Below are 17,462 nucleotides of genomic sequence, written 5' to 3'. Positions count from 1 at the left end.
AAGTATCCGTGCTGTACTTCTTTAGTTCTAGAGATGCTCATTGTAGAAATAGAAAAATGCAATAGTTACCTACCTGTGTTTACCAAATTTAGTCATTTCTCATTCAGATATACACTTTTTTTTAAAAAATACATTGCTACTATTTACAACTGTCCAAAAACCAGTAATAATTGGCTTATTTAAATAAAAGTAGTCAAATAAGTTTGTACGGTCCTTCTTTTTGACTTTTACTCTTGATTTTGAAGGTTTATAAAGCATAGCTAACTTAGATTTTTAAAAAAATCTAAAAAAACTGTGCAATAATAATGTTATTAAAAAAGTAATAGCAAAATAACGATATCAATATTAATTTACTTCAACATTAAAAAAAAGAAAAGGAAATGGTTAAAAATTAAGAGTATGGATCTATATTTAAAAACTTATTCTTCAAAAAATGAAGTAAATATTAAAGAATAAATTTGGATTGAATTCTGCATGTTATTTAGTTTTGTACTTGCGTTATTGCTGAGATATTGTTACAGCAATAAATAAATAAAAATGTAATTTTAGAAAAAGCGCTGCAATTGTCTTAGAAAATAAATCATCCGTTGCGCCACAAATTATCTACCAGAGCTTCACTAGTATCTCACTAGATGTCACGAGATGCTTGTTACTGGTTTAAAAAGAGCAATTTTTTCACAACTTTTAATTTAACTACAAGTGAATTATTTTAGATGTATTGTACTTTTACTAACCACAGGATTAGATTCTAATCTACCAATCTTAGAAATAGGTAAATGAAAATAATTGTCACTAATAATAAAACCAAAATGTGTTCATTGTTTTGTAAATATATCTTTAAAAAAAATTGCAACCAAACTTACTAATAAAATTGCTTCTAAACAATTTTTTGCTTACTATTTTGTGTACCTATTTTTTTGTTTGTTTTAAATTCCCTTTACAAAAAAAATCCATACGATCCGCAAAAAATTCCAGAACATGCTTATACCATTCTGACAATATGAAAGAAAATTTGAATGCCACACAAGGAGTTAACGCACCTCTGGCAATAGCTTCAACAAGCAGCAGCGGTGCCATCACTTCTTTTGAAGAAATTAGTCCTATCCCCAGATTTCAGAAACCCAAGCAAACTCGAAGAAAGAAACAAACTGCTGAAGTCCCTACGACGGTGGAGAAACGGGAGCCATTGAGAAGAGAGGCTACTCTGCCGACAAAAAAAAAAGGGGAAAAGTACTGCAGAAAAAGAAAAGGAAGGACAGTTCATCTTCAGCATCCTCCGCTCCCGATAATTTGGTAATGACCAGTGGTGAGAGTGATATTGAAGAGAAGGACGATGATTTTACATTGAGTGTAAAGGATATTTTTGTGATAGGAAGGGCCCAAAATGCGATTGGCTTCAATGCATAACATGCAAGAAGTGGCTACATGAAATTTGCAGCAAAGACAATTTGCATTGCAAAAAATGTTAAAAATTAAACAAAAAATGTCTTTTGTTCGGTGTTCCTTCCCCTCAGTGTTTAATGAGAATATTTTGCTGTTTACCTAACATTAAATTTGTAATTTTTTCTTTCTCAATTTATATCTTAAGATATTGTTGCATCTTCCCCCGCATCAACTGGCATCTTCCCCATATGATGGGGGAAGATGCCAGTTTTGACAAATTTCATTCAAATGCATTTTTAATGGTTTTGCATTTAATTAAATATACTAATATATATATATGTAATTAAAGAATAAATAACAACCTGGACGTTGATACATTTGGTGTTTTTTTTCGATAACCCAGTTTCCTACAAAACGGAAATAAGTGTTAAGTGTGGCATCTTCCCCCCACTTACCTTACATCTTTCAAAACTCGAAAATAGTGGTCGGAAATTTTACATTTTTCCATTAGAATTAAAACGAACGAAGTACTTCCATTTCGTACTGCTGTCCCACACGGCTTCCTGTCACAAATGTGCACTCTGTGTCACTTTCCCAGCCGATACCTACTTTTCAAGCTTGGTTCTAAGGATCTGACCAGAGAAGATGTGCAATGTATGACCCTTAGACATAAAACTTACATAATTAATTTATCATCAAATTACCCAGACACTTCAATATATTAAATTACACATCAGTACAGAATGCTAAAAGGTGTAAAATGAGAACTATTATGTGTTAAAAAAACACAAAAAAAAATTATTCATCACTATAACCAACAATATTTTCCAATGAAATAGAATGTGGTTTGTGGCACAATTCTTCAAACAGTGGATTTTTGGTTGTATATTGAGACCAGAGAAGATCATGTCACAAAACGGTTAGTTGGAAAAGTCAATGGACCACATAAAGCGAAGTGCTTGTATCTGCTCTACCTGCAGTATACTTCTATTGTAGCAATTCCTTCGGGTATACAGGATCCGTTCCTTGTTCCAATTAATAAAATAAATAAATTGCTCCATCAGAGTGTTGCATTTATTTGGTACAAGGTACACTTTCTTTGTTGAGGGAGGGGGTATTATCTTTATCAAAGCTAAAACTGGAGTATAAGCAGGATGTACTCCTATTTTTATGATTCAAACTGAATGGTATCAATGAGGTATCCATTTATCAACAGGAGCCTTCTACTCTCAGTTACTTTTGGCTTTATTTTGAGCATTAAGAATTGCATTATTATTACTTTTTTAAATACATAAACGAACTTTAAAATCAAAGCGTCGTTTTTATGGGTAATAGTTTATTCAAGTAATTTGCGATTGTTAACTTTATTTGTTAAGTTAAATTACAATGGAAATAAACTTAATGCTTGCCAACCTTTGCAGTTTTAGTTATATGTGTAGAAATAGTTGGGGATATTTGAAAAGTTTATACCACATACACACACATACTATTTATATAATATATGCCTGCATAATGTTGGGAGACGTTAAGGATATTGGAAAGGGTGAATAGGAAATAGGACGGATGAAACGCGTGTTCAGACACATCTGTTAAGGCTTCGGACCGTACAGCCATTCTTCCATCTCTTTGCACCAATACTTGGGATACAAATAAACGGCCAAAAGGATATCTTTTAGGGCTTTATTGGTAAGACATTCACGCACACATTATATAGTAAAAACTTGGTCCTTTTCCTATTGCTTAGAAACTCTCAACGCTACAAATCATTCTTTTCAACACTTCAATTGTGTTAGCCAGAATTCATTCCAATATAAGTCCCTTCCTATATAAGATTTACATATGTTTGGAAAAATTGCATGGCTAGCTATTTTCCATAAAACAAATTGGTGCATATAAATGTCATCGCAAAAACTAAAAACAAGTTTAATAAATTTCTATTAAATGGAGGAAATGATTTGTTTTCATTGCAACATATAGAACTTTATATTCTTATTACTGTTAAATTTGTATTAGTTATTACCTAAAAACCACGCTTAACCTAGTTTTTGAATAGTGTATGCAAACAATCTAGAGTGCAGGATGGGTTTAAGGAAATTAATTGAAAGGAAAATATTTTCTAAAAAGTAGAAGATCACAAAAAAGTTACTCAACATTGTTAATTTGGTTTTCGAAGCGGCTTAAACCCTGCTTAGAGACAAGGAACTTCATTTAGTGAGGCAATAAAGCCAAATCCTCAGCCACCACAAACATTTACAATAAGGATAAGTTAAATTACTGTAAAAAGAAAAGAGAGGTTGGAAAATAAACGACTAAATTATTGCAACAGGGGTTGTTTGAGTTACGGAATGACCTTTCTTATAAGAAAGTGACTATTAAATAAAGATGGGCACTGTTGGGAATTAAATAGCAATCATTAATTAAGTACTTACTAATAATGATAACATTATTACAAGTCTAGAATAGTAAACAAAGTCTATGTTTTAAGAATTAGAGATATGTAATTGTAAAAATATGCTGAGTAGGTTGAACAATGTTACATTATTAATCAATTATCACTAGAGCATATAGTTTTAAAATCACAATAATTAAGCAATTTGTAGAGTGATAGATTGTTATGATTAACTATAAGAATGATACAATATGTCGAATGGTTTGATTAAAAGCATCGTTTGATTAAAAGTCGAGAATTTGGCTTTGATGTGCAGTGAAACACAGTGATTGTAGATTGATGGATTAATAGCTAAAGGAGTGAGAAGTTTCATCGGTGTTCGTGCCTCTACTTCCATACTCTTGGTCAGTCTTCATCCAAACTTCAATTTAGAATGTTAGTTTAACCTGAAAATATAGTTTAAAAAAAGTTAATGGCCAGCAAGATTATTACATTCGGCTCATTTTATATACTATTAAAATAATTTATACAGAAAAAGTCGAGAAAACTTATACTTAATATTCAGTTTAGGTACTGTACTCAATTCCAGTAATTTTTTATTTAAAAAAAAATAAAATAAAAGTTTATACTAATAAAATCAATTAAGTTGTTATTGAAAACATTGTTACAATTCATAGCTTAATGAAAATCATTTAACATTAAATGGTACATTATATGAAAAATTGAATAGATTTTTTGGTATTGCCTTGAAAAAGGCTACCAAATAAAAATATTCTGGCGACTGACTTCAAGTAAATCATTTTTTGGAATGTCAGCCTCTTTTTTTACAATAATATAAGGCAACAATTATTGCTTCGATTATAACTTTGATAACTTCCCATATTTCGGAAACAAACGCAACTTCAATAAAATGAGTTCATTTTGAATTTACATGCTCTACGAATGAACATGAAATTTTAAGAATTATACTAAAGGCTGGAGCTTATTGCAGCCTCTTGAACTTGCGCAGTTGTGATTACTGCTTGACAGTAATTGATGGTTTGAAGGATAGCCTTGAGGTTAATTTCAGTGGCAATGGAAAATTGGTTTTAAATTTGATCACGCCTCCACTTCTGTTACCACGCCTCCACGAAATTATAGAAACTCTCGAAATTATACCGGACCATCAGTTTGGGTTCAGAAGTTGCCACTCGACGATCCAGCAGGCCCATCGTGTTGTAGATACCATCGCTTCTTCAATCGAACAAAAACATTACTGCGCTGGAGTATTCCTCGATGTATCGCAAGCCTTTGACCGAGTCTGGCATGAAGGTCTACTGTGGAAACTCAAACGCATCCTTCCTAGCACTTACTCATCTCTTACCTCTCTGACAGATTCTTTCAAGTTCTTCAAGGCACTACTAACTCTTCCATCTATTCTGACCTTGCTGGTGTGCCACAGGGAAGTGTCTTAGCTCCTCTTCTTTACACAATCTACACTGCCGACTTACCTTCTAACCTTAATACCTCTATTTACACCTTCGCTGACGACACTGCCATTCTCTCCACACACCCTGACCCTATCCTCGCAGTACGCTCACTACAGTCCCACCTTCACTCAATAGAACCTTGGTTAGAAAACTGGCGTTCAAAAATTAACCCAACTAAGTCTAAATACACAGCCTTCACACTCAAACGTCAAACTCCACCACCTGCCTTCTTACATCATACACCTATCCCACCAGCCGACCATGTACGGTACCTTGGAATGTACCTAGACAAGAGACTTACCTGGAACCCCCATACGAGACTTAAACGTACCGAACTAAACAAACGATACAAACAGAACAAACGACGTTTCTATACAGCTCTTCTTACACCAATATGGACTTACGGACTCGAACTTTACGGAACAGCTAAAAAATCAAACGTCAATAGACTGCAAACACTCCAATCCAAAATATTCCGCCGCATAGTAGACGCTCCATTCTATGTTAGCAACCACACAATACATACAGATCTCCAAATTCATCTCCGAACTTGCCAAAATCCGATATAAAAATTTTCATCAAAACCTCTCATTTCATCCCAACCCTTTAGCTGCAAACTTGTCTTCAACTGCGCTACCCTCCAATCCTCAAAGACAGCTGAGGCGCCGTTGGCCCCTTGACCAACTGGGTGACATTAGTTGCATCGCTGGATGACCGTCATTCACGTCTGCCCCGTTACTATTTACATTTATCTCATTTACTTATTGTACCCTGTAGGTATAGGTGGAAATTTCAATAAAAGGATAAATAAATAAATAAAAATTGATCACAGTCATTTTGTAACGAAAAACTTTTATTAAATTTTAGTGCTTGATTACTGTCCAGTTATAAAAATTAATTTTTTAAATCCTGGTTAGCGTATCAGGGCTGTCACGCAGTATTAAGGGTGTAATTTTCTTTGAAATTAGTTCTTACCAAATTATTTAATTATTTTTGTACGACAGATATCATAACTTTAATTAAAAATGACAACCATAAGTAATAAGTAATAGAACCTTTCTTTGATAATAAAAAATAAATAGATAAATAATATTAATAAATGAACTAAAAGTAAATTAATCAACTATAAATCCCTCTTGTTCTCTTTACGCAAAATTTAAGCGCCATTTCTAAAAACAAATCATATTTATTTCTGTCAGGAAATTCAATTTTTTTTTAGATTTCTTTTCTAAATAAAAGTTTTGTAGGGAGTTCTTTTATAGTAAACCATCTTGTTAGACGTTCTCATGAGTTGCAATTTTTCACTATGACTCAGAAAAATCCGATATTTGGCAGAGCTTGTTTAGAGAAGTTTTACTGAAATGAAATTGAAAATTCACCCCAACTTCAGCACAGCTCGCTGCGCTATTGTGGTTATTTTGTATGAACTAAAAGGAAAATATGCAAGAATTTTTACATTCTATTTTGTGAGTACAAGAAAGAAGTTTAGAAGATCGCAGTATGACAGGAGCGGAGGGATTAAATAGCTCTGTAATGATAGCAACCCACCTGAGACCATGTTTGTTCGCATAACCACTCTTTAGATTTATCACTTTCATAAAGTAAGGGAGAAGAACAGGTTGAATGGTGAGGAGTTCCTGCAAAAAGACCCTGTTTGTCTCCTAAAAACACACTAACAACTAGAACGAGGTAACGTGTTCTCAGGGTTACAGCATCCAAAGCACATGATCCGCCACTCACGTAGAATGTGTAATACTTTTTGTTAAAAAAGAAAAAGGGAAATCATGCTAAGTAAACTTGGTTCTTACATCACAAACCTTGGAGATATTTGTTGTCATGAAAGTCTTAAAGAGTCTACAGCTTTCTTCTATTCTTCCACACATATATCCGCCAAATTATCTTCATTTCTTTATACACCTACAAGATGTTGCATCAGATAATAGCTGAATATCTGCATAAATATCTGGTTGATAAATGTCCCTTAGCATCTTTTGTAATACATTTTATTTTTGCAAGAGGAGCTTTATACAAAATATTCTTCATTTCAGTGATTTGTTTTTTTGAAATAATCTCCTAACTCATTAATGTCATTTAATTAAAAAACTTCACTGTTCTCACGATGAATTTCAGCCGCTTCCACACTTTTTGCTCTGAGAAAAATGAATCAAAAGCGCGTATATCACAGTCGGCGGAGGCATTTTAAATACGAGGTGTGACTATTAAATAACGAGACTGATGCTGCTACAGAAGAACTAACTATGCATGCGCCAAATCCTAACGACCGACAGCTGTGCAGCGTAAAGCCTTCTCTCTCGATTGCAGCGTCTCACGTGTTTGTAGAGAAATCTGTCTGACCGAAACCGTCGTTTGCGTAAGAGGTTAGTTTCGTTTTGCCAAAAAGTATGATACTACACATGTAGTAGAAGAATGAATTGTCGTGAAATTTCACATCAAAACTTGATAAAACCGCTACTGAAACTAATCTTTTATTTAAAGAAGTTTATGGCGATGAATGTTAATCACGTGCGCGAGTTTTTAAGTGGTTCCAGCGTTTCCAAGATGGCCGAGAAGACGTCGGAGATGATGACCGCCCGGGTCGCCCTTCCACGTCCAAAACGGATGAAAATATCGATTATAATTAATCAACATTACTACCGTGAGGTGCTTGCTCAACTCTGTGAAAGAGTAAGGAAAAAAACGACCCGATTTGTGGAAGAACAAGTCATGAAGTCATAGATTCTCCATCAAGACAACGCGCCGGCTCACACTGCATTGTCTGTCAAGACGTTTCTAGCCAAGTACAACATCCCAGTTTTAGGCCAACTACCTTATTCACCTGACCTGGCCCAATGTGACTTTTATCTGTTCCCCAAAGTCAAATCTGCATTTAAAGGTACACGATTTCAGTCCGTTGAAGCTGTGAAAGAAAAAGCGGCACGCGTCATGTAGGAGCTGACAGAAAAAGACTTACAGCAATGTTTCGAACAATGGTAAGCTCGCATGGAGCGTTGTAGGGATATGGGAGGGGTGTATATTGAAGGTGATAATAACTAAATATATATAAATTTAAAATAAAATGTTTTACAGCCATAGTCTCGTTATTTGATAGCCACACCTCGTACCCGAAAACAAACGTAAGCACTTGCTACCGTAATAGTGTCTGGTTTCTTACTGATAGATACATGTACACCACCGCGATCATGAGCCAAATGCCGACCGCAGCACTGCATCGCCCGAATTTCAAAACGGTATTACTTAATTTAAAAATACGCCTTGTAATAACATGTAGCAATGTAATAAGGCAATAAAAGGTACAAATGGTAGCCAAACGGTTAGAGACAGGTGCACAAAGTTAATATGTATTGTGGTATTGGCTCCGATTCTCGATCTAGGCCTTGGATTTTATTAAATTTTTCGCAAGGTATGTTTGCTATCAACCTCCGTCCACGACACCTGATCCAACAGTTGGACGTGACACCTCTTGAAAAAAAAGTATGCATTACTTTTTAGAAAATAAAAAGGCCGATAAAGAAAACAATTGCAGTAAAATGTATAGTATCGATTTTTCTAAACGACCTGGAGGATGATCTAACTGGGGGTGTGATTATAGATGGGTGTAAAATAAAAACTTTGATGTTTGCCGATGATATTGTGCTGCTTGCCTCTTCTCCTGCTTCTCTGAGGATCATGATAGAGGATTTGGAAGACCACTGTAAGAAATGGAATTTAAAAGTAAACTTAGATAAATCCCAGATCATGTTCTGCAGTAAGACGGGGGGGAGATTGAAACAAAATGAGAAGTGGTTCTTTGAGGGAGACAGACTACAGTGTGTTAATTCCTATAAATATCTGGGTATTATAGTTAATCCATCATTTAATTTCAAACAAAACAGTAAAGAAAAAGTAGCCAAAGCTAAATCTGCTGTGAATAGTGTTTGGCGTAAAGTAATAATGAATAAAAATATCACATTAAATAACAAAATTAAAGTCTTTAATAGTGCAATAAGAGCGGTATTATGCTATGGCGCACAGGTTTGGGGCTACTTAAATTTACAAGAAGTTGAGAAGCTACAGAAATACTTCCTAAAGAGGTTATTTTATCTGCCTCCAAACACACCCGATTATGTCCTATACCTGGAAACTTCAATCCCACCATTGTATGGCTACACTCTTAAAATGCACATAGACTACATCCGTAAATCAACCACCAAACATACTCACTAATTTTTTAGCCAATGTAATAATAGAAAAGAAAATATCCTGGTATAAGCACATTAAAGATTTAGGTGATCAGTTTCAAATAGAAATTAACAAAGAAATTCTCAAAACATTCCAGCCTGAAAACCTAATAAATAAACTTGAACTAAATAGTAAAATGGAAATGCTAACCAGAGCTGATAAAAGTGAGTTTCACAAATTATATTCAAAATTAGATCCACACCAAGCAGAATTTTATATCCACAATGACGCAATAAATTTATATAGTAAATCTCTCATATTACAAGCTAGAGGCGAACTGTTAGACCTGAACTACCAACCATGGAATAAGAATAGGGTGTTTATGTGTTCCTTGTGCAATCTAAATGTCCCTGAAGATACTGTTCACTTCCTAGGAATATGCCCAATTCTAGGGGAATTTAGAAAGGCACATTTTGGTAAAACTAAATTAAGTCAAGAGGAGGTGGTCAATTTATTGAATGGTACTAACTGGGTAACACTCGCCAAATATTTAAACACGGTTATAAAATATCGGAAGTTCCTGGTTGAGCATTTCCAATATAGCAATTAAATTAATATATGTATGACAATAAATTCTGTAATTAGAAGGTAAGAATGAATTAAATTTAAAAAAAAAATTAAAGTAGGCAACTCGACAGACGGCAAAAGCCATTGTCTTATACGCTTCTTTTTTGTAAAAGCAATTTTATTTATGTAATTTGCGAATAAAAGGATTTATTCATTCATTCATTCATTCAAAATGTATAGTAAAAAGTACTTTACGGTGAGTACGGTGGAATTTCAGGTGGTGGTTCCCTAAAATAAATGGGGCGGCAAAAGCATAGAAAACCTCTTTTAAAAGATGCAAAATTGAAACCTTTCGCAGCTAAAGTCTTGGTAAACATCTTAGATGTTATTAACAGTTAACCAAATCTAAAACATTTTCGTTAAATGATAGAATTCAATAATTTGTCGCTTGTCACTGATTTGTTAGAGTTCAAAAAGTGTTTGATTAAATGAATTGAGCACCCTCTTCGTTTCAAAGCTAGAGCTCTTAGAAAAGCAATTTGATTTTAATTCAAAAAGTGAAAAAGCTTTTTAGCAGACATTTAATGAAATAAATCTGCAGATTCAAGTGGATGAACTGCAACTTATTTAAGAAAAAAAGTATTATTACTCTTTTGTGAAAAAGATCAGGTATTTTTAATGCTTTTTCAGTTCAATTACTACAAAAACTATGCGCTTGCAAAAAAGGATTGAAATTGAATACATGATCAATTTAAATTGAATCCCAGGAATCAACATTTCTGGCGTTACTAAAGAATTCTTTAATTCAGATTACTAATTCCTTAGTAATGTTTAAATTTTTCTATGGGATGTTTTTAAATAATGGAAAGTTATTTCAAAATTTATTTATTTTTTGGAATCATTCCTGGTCAAATGTTTCAGCTTTTTTGGGTATATTCTCATAACCAGGTTAATTTTTTTTTTCTAACCAATTTTACATTGAAAAACAAAAAAATTATAATAAACATATAAAGGTAAAAGCGCAATATGCGGGACATGTTGTTTACTTCTCGGACAAGGTCTTTCAAGACAGCCTGTCCTCACTCTTTTTGTCATTTATGAAAGAAAAAAAAATGTCATAACACAGAGGTTTGAACATGTGTATTACTGTGTAACCTTCCTCTGTATATTTACTAGGTTTCCTTCTTCCCTTAGTATTTCTGTGTACCTTTATGAGAGCCCTTTGAAGGAACTATAGTGCTTCTTTCTAACAATATTCTTTGGGTCCATTAACCTGGCGGCACTTTGGTTGAATTTTGAGACAAAACTTTTGCACCGAGCTCGAAACACATTGCACTCTTATGCACCACCAAAAAAAAATCTAAATTCGCCAAGGAAAAGCCACAATAAGCAATTAAAGTTTTTTTCCCGCCAAAAAAAATTTGGCCGGATTTGATTGAAACTTACTTCATTATGTTAAGTACACTTTGCACTCCATTGCACCACTTAAAAAAATTCATTAACTTTAATAATTACGGAGATATGGCCATTCAAAAGATCAAAGGAATTTGCCGCAAACACTGAATTTCGAACCGCGACTTAGTATACAGGTAGAGGAGAGCTAGCACCAGCTAGAACCACAAAAAAAATCTAATAAAATATGCACACATTCAGAAATATAAGGAATTAAAGTGCTAAAAAAAGCATTAACTTGGCGGCACTTTGGTGGAATTTTGGGTAAAAAATTATTGCACCCTGCTCAGAACACTTTGCACTCCTATGCACCACCAATAAAAAAGCTAGCACCACCAAGGAAAAGCCTCAATTTTCCATTTAAAGTTCCGCGCGAAATTTAAATTCAAAAAAAATGAGTCTTATTTGCGGGAAAATTGGAGCGCTTTTTTCCAAAATAGCAAGTACTAGTATTAGAACAACTAGCCCCACACAGGAAATGCCAAAAATTAGCATATTTTCAAAGTAATTTACAAATTATTCAACCGATTTTCCCGCCAACATACCTTTAACCGGAAGTGCTCTAAATTGAATTGAAACTCATCCTATTTTGTTCATGGTAGCTAGCACCAATATGCACCACAAAAAGAAATTTTGAATTTACACTAAAAGCTGATATATTGATAATAAAAGATGCACTGACAGACGTGACCATTAACTTTGCGGCACTTTGGTGGAATTTTGAGAAAAAAATTATTGCACCCAGCTCGGAACACTTTGCAATGCCAATAATAAGCCAGCAACACAACGGAAACTGTAAAAATTCACCAATTGTACGCCAAATATAACTTTAACCGGAAGTGCCCTAAATTGAATTGAAACTCATTCCATTTTGTTCGTGATAGCTAGCACCAATGTGCACCACAAAAAGAAATTTTGAATTTACACTAAAAGCTGATATATTGAAAATAAAAGATGCACTGACAGACGTGACCATTAACTTGGCGGCACTTTGGTGGAATTTTGGGTAAAAAATTATTGCACCCTGCTCAGAACACTTTGCACTCCTATGCACCATCAATAAAAAAGCTAGCACCACCAAGGAAAAGCCTCAATTTTCCATTTAAAGTTACGCGCGAAATTTAAATTCAAAAAAATGGAGTTTTATTTGCGGGAAAATTGGAGCGCTTTTTTCCAAAATAGCAAGTACTAGTATTAGAACCACTAGCCCCACACAGGAAATACCAAAAATTAGCATATTTTCAAAGTAATTTACAAATTACTCAACCGATTTTCCCGCCAACTTACCATTAACTTGGCGGCACTTTGGTGGAATTTTGAGAAAAAAATTATTGCACCCAGCTCGGAACACTTTGCACTCCTATGCACCACCAATAAAAAAGCTAGCACCACCAAGGAAAAGCCTCAATTTTCCATTTAAAGTTACGCGCGAAATTTAAATTAAAAAAAAAATGAGTTTAATTTGTGGGAAAATTGGAGCGCTTTTTTCCAAAATAGCAAGTACTAGTATTAGAACCACTAGCCCCACACAGGAAATGCCAAAAATTAGCATATTTTCAAAGTAATTTACAAATTATTCAACCGATTTTCCCGCCAACTTACCTTTAACCGGATGTGCTCTAAATTGAATTGAAACTCATCCTATTTTGTTCATGGTAGCTAGACCAATATGCACCACAAAAAGAAATTTTGAATTTACACTAAAAGCTGATATATTGATAATAAAAGATGCACTAACAGACGTGACCATTAACTTGGCGGCACTTTGGTGAAATTTTGAGAAAAAAATTATTGCACCCAGCTCGGAACACTTTGCAATGCCAATAATAAGCCAGCAACACAACGGAAACTGCAAAAATTCACCAATTGTACGCCAAATATAACTTTAACCGGAAGTGCCCTAAATTGAATTGAAACTCATTCCATTTTGTTCGTGATAGCTAGCACCAATGTGCACCACAAAAAGAAATTTTGAATTTCCACTAAAAGCTGAGATATTGATAATAAAAGATGCACTGACAGACGTGACCATTAACTTGGCGGCACTTTGGTGGAATTTTGAGAAAAAAATTATTGCACCCAGCTCGGAACACTTTGCAATGCCAATAATAAGCCAGCAACACAACGGAAATGGTAAAAATTCACCAATTGTACGCCAAATATAATTTTAACCGGAAGTGCCCTAAATTGAATTGAAACTCATTCCATTTTGTTCGTGGTAGCTAGCACCAATGTGCACCACAAAAAGAAATTTTGAATTTACACTAAAAGCTGATATATTGATAATAAAAGATGCACTGACAGACGTGACCATTAACTTTGCGGCACTTTGGTGGAATTTTGAGGAAAAAATTATTGCACCCAGCTCGGAACACTTTGCAATGCCAATAATAAGCCAGCAACACAACGGAAACTGTAAAAATTCACCAATTGTACGCCAAATATAACTTTAACCGGAAGTGCCCTAAATTGAATTGAAACTCATTCCATTTTGTTCGTGATAGCTAGCACCAATGTGCACCACAAAAAGAAATTTTGAATTTACACTAAAAGCTGAGATATTGATAATAAAAGATGCACTGACAGACGTGACCATTAACTTTGCGGTACTTTGGTGGAATTTTGGGTAAAAAATTATTGCACCCTGCTCAGAACACTTTGCACTCCTATGCACCATCAATAAAAAAGCTAGCACCACCAAGGAAAAGCCTCAATTTTCCATTTAAAGTTACGCGCGAAATTTAAATTCAAAAAAAATGGAGTTTTATTTGCGGGAAAATTGGAGCGCTTTTTTCCAAAATAGCAAGTACTAGTATTAGAACCACTAGCCCCACACAGGAAATACCAAAAATTAGCATATTTTCAAAGTAATTTACAAATTACTCAACCGATTTTCCCGCCAACTTACCACTAACTTGGCGGCACTTTGGTGGAATTTTGAGAAAAAAATTATTGCACCCAGCTCGGAACACTTTGCACTCCTATGCACCACCAATAAAAAAGCTAGCACCACCAAGGAAAAGCCTCAATTTTCCATTTAAAGTTACGCGCGAAATTTAAATTAAAAAAAAAATGAGTTTAATTTGTGGGAAAATTGGAGCGCTTTTTTCCAAAATAGCAAGTACTAGTATTAGAACCACTAGCCCCACACAGGAAATGCCAAAAATTAGCATATTTTCAAAGTAATTTACAAATTATTCAACCGATTTTCCCGCCAACTTACCTTTAACCGGAAGTGCTCTAAATTGAATTGAAACTCATCCTATTTTGTTCATGGTAGCTAGCACCAATATGCACCACAAAAAGAAATTTTGAATTTACACTAAAAGCTGATATATTGATAATAAAAGATGCACTGACAGACGTGACCATTAACTTGGCGGCACTTTGGTGGAATTTTGAGAAAAAAATTATTGCACCCAGCTCGGAACACTTTGCAATGCCAATAATAAGCCAGCAACGCAACGGAAATGGTAAAAATTCACCAATTGTACGCCAAATATAACTTTAACCGGAAGTGCTCTAAATTGAATTGAAACTCATCCTATTTTGTTCATGGTAGCTAGCACCAATATGCACCACAAAAAGAAATTTTGAATTTACACTAATAGCTGATATATTGATAATAAAAGATGCACTAACAGACGTGACCATTAACTTTGCGGCACTTTGGTGAAATTTTGAGAAAAAAATTATTGCACCCAGCTCGGAACACTTTGCAATGCCAATAATAAGCCAGCAACACAACGAAAACTGCAAAAATTCACCAATTGTACGCCAAATATAACTTTAACAGGAAGTGCCCTAAATTGAATTGAAACTCATTCCATTTTGTTCATGGTAGCTAGCACCAATGTGCACCACAAAAAGAAATTTTGAATTAACACTAAAAGCTGAGATATTGATAATAAAAGATGCACTGATAGACGTGACCATTAACTTGGCGGCACTTTGGTGGAATTTTGAGAAAAAAATTATTGCACCCAGCTCGGAACACTTTGCAATGCCAATAATAAGCCAGCTACACAACGGAAATGGTAAAAATTCACCAATTGTACGCCAAATATAACTTTAACCGGAAGTGCCCTAAATTGAATTGAAACTCATTCCATTTTGTTCGTGGTAGCTAGCACCAATGTGCACCACAAAAAGAAATTTTGAATTTACACTAAAAGCTGAGATATTGATAATAAAAGATGCACTGACAGACGTGACCATTAACTTGGCGGCACTTTGGTGGAATTTTGAGAAAAAAATTATTGCACCCAGCTCGGAACACTTTGCAATGCCAATAATAAGCCAGCAACGCTACGGAAATGGTAAAAATTCACCAATTGTACGCCAAATATAACTTTAACCGGAAGTGCCCTAAATTGAATTGAAACTCATTCCATTTTGTTCGTGATAGCTAGCACCAATGTGCACCACAAAAAGAAAATTTGAATTTACACTAAAAGCTGAGATATTTATAATAAAAGATGCACTGACAGACGTGACCATTAACTTGGCGGCACTTTGGTGGAATTTTGAGAAAAAAATTATTGCACCCAGCTCGGAACACTTTGCACTCCTATGCACCACCAATAAAAAAGCTAGCACCACCAAGGAAAAACCTCAATTTTCCATTTAAAGTTACGCGCGAAATTTAAATTTAAAAAAAAATGACTTTTATTTGTGGGAAAATTGGAGCGCTTTTTTCCAAAATAGCAAGTACTAGTATTAGAACCACTAGCCCCACACAGGAAATGCCAAAAATTAGCATATTTTCAAAGTAATTTACAAATTATTCAACTGATTTTCCCGCCAACTTACCTTTAACTTGGCGGCACTTTGGTGGAATTTTGGGTAAAAAATTATTGCACCCAGCTCGGAACACTTTGCACTCCTATGCACCATCAATAAGATAGCTAGCACCACCAAGGAAAAGCCTCAATTTTCCATTAAAAATTACGCGCGAAATTTAAATTCAAAAAAATGGAGTTTAATTTGTGTGAAAATTGGAGCGCTTTTTTCCAAAATAGCAAGTACTAGTATTAGAACCACCAGCCCCACACAGGAAATGCCAAAAATTAGCATATTTTCAAAGTAATTTACAAATTATTCAACCGATTTTCCCGCCAACTTACCTTTAACTTGGCGGCACTTTGGTGGAATTTTGAGAAAAAAAATTATTGCACCCAGCTCGGAACACTTTGCACTCCTATGCACCACCAATAAAAAAGCTAGCACCACCAAGGAAAAGCCTCAATTTTCCATTTAAAGTTACGCGCGAAATTTATATTTAAAAAAAATGAGTTTAATTTGTGGGAAAATTGGAGCGCTTTTTTCCAAAATAGCAAGTACTAGTATTAGAACCACTAGCCCCACACAGGAAATGCCAAAAATTAGCATATTTTCAAAGTAATTTACAAATTATTCAACTGATTTTCCCGCCAACTTACCTTTAACTTGGCGGCACTTTGGTGGAATTTTGAGAAAAAAAATTATTGCACCCAGCTCGGAACACTTTGCACTCCTATGCATCACCAATAAAAAAGCTAGCACCACCAAGGAAAAGCCTCAATTTTCCATTTAAAGTTACGCGCGAAATTTAAATTTAAAAAAAAATCAGTTTTATTTGTGGGACTTTAAATGGAAAATTGAGGCTTTTCCTTGGTGGTGCTAGCTTTTTTATTGGTGGTGCATAGGAGTGCAAAGTGTTCCGAGCTGGGTGCAATAATTTTTTTCTCAAAATTCTACCAAAGTGCCGCCAAGTTAATGGTAAGTTGGCGGGAAAATCGGTTGAGTAATTTGTAACATACTTTGAAAATATGCTAATTTTGGGTATTTCCTGTGTGGGGCTAGTGGTTCTAATACTAGTACTTGCTATTTTGGAAAAAAGCGCTCCAATTTTCCCGCAAATAAAACTCCATTTTTTTGAATTTAAATTTCGCGCGTAAGTTTAAATGGAAAATTGAGACTTTTCCTTGGTGGTGCTAGCTTTTTTATTGATGGTGCATAGGAGTGCAAAGTGTTCCGAGCTG

At 34.6% G+C, this 17,462-nt stretch overlaps 1 long non-coding RNA gene across 1 annotated transcript in view; it reads right to left on the bottom strand.

The window, feature by feature from the left end:
- Positions 1-2,650: 2,650 nt before the first annotated feature.
- Positions 2,651-17,462, bottom strand: part of LOC141449692 (uncharacterized) — a 41,952-nt gene continuing 27,140 nt past the window's right edge. The window contains exon 3 of the long non-coding RNA XR_012455651.1: positions 2,651-4,218. This is a non-coding gene — a long non-coding RNA (uncharacterized lncRNA). The remainder of the gene's footprint in view (positions 4,219-17,462) is intronic.

This window comes from Rhodnius prolixus, unplaced genomic scaffold (assembly GCF_049639745.1).
Source record: "Rhodnius prolixus isolate KJV_2025 unplaced genomic scaffold, Rpr scaffold_2, whole genome shotgun sequence".
In the NCBI taxonomy this organism is placed as follows: Eukaryota; Metazoa; Arthropoda; class Insecta; order Hemiptera; family Reduviidae; genus Rhodnius; species Rhodnius prolixus.
Note: the sequence above shows the minus strand (reverse complement) of the source record. Positions and strands in the feature narration are given on the sequence as shown.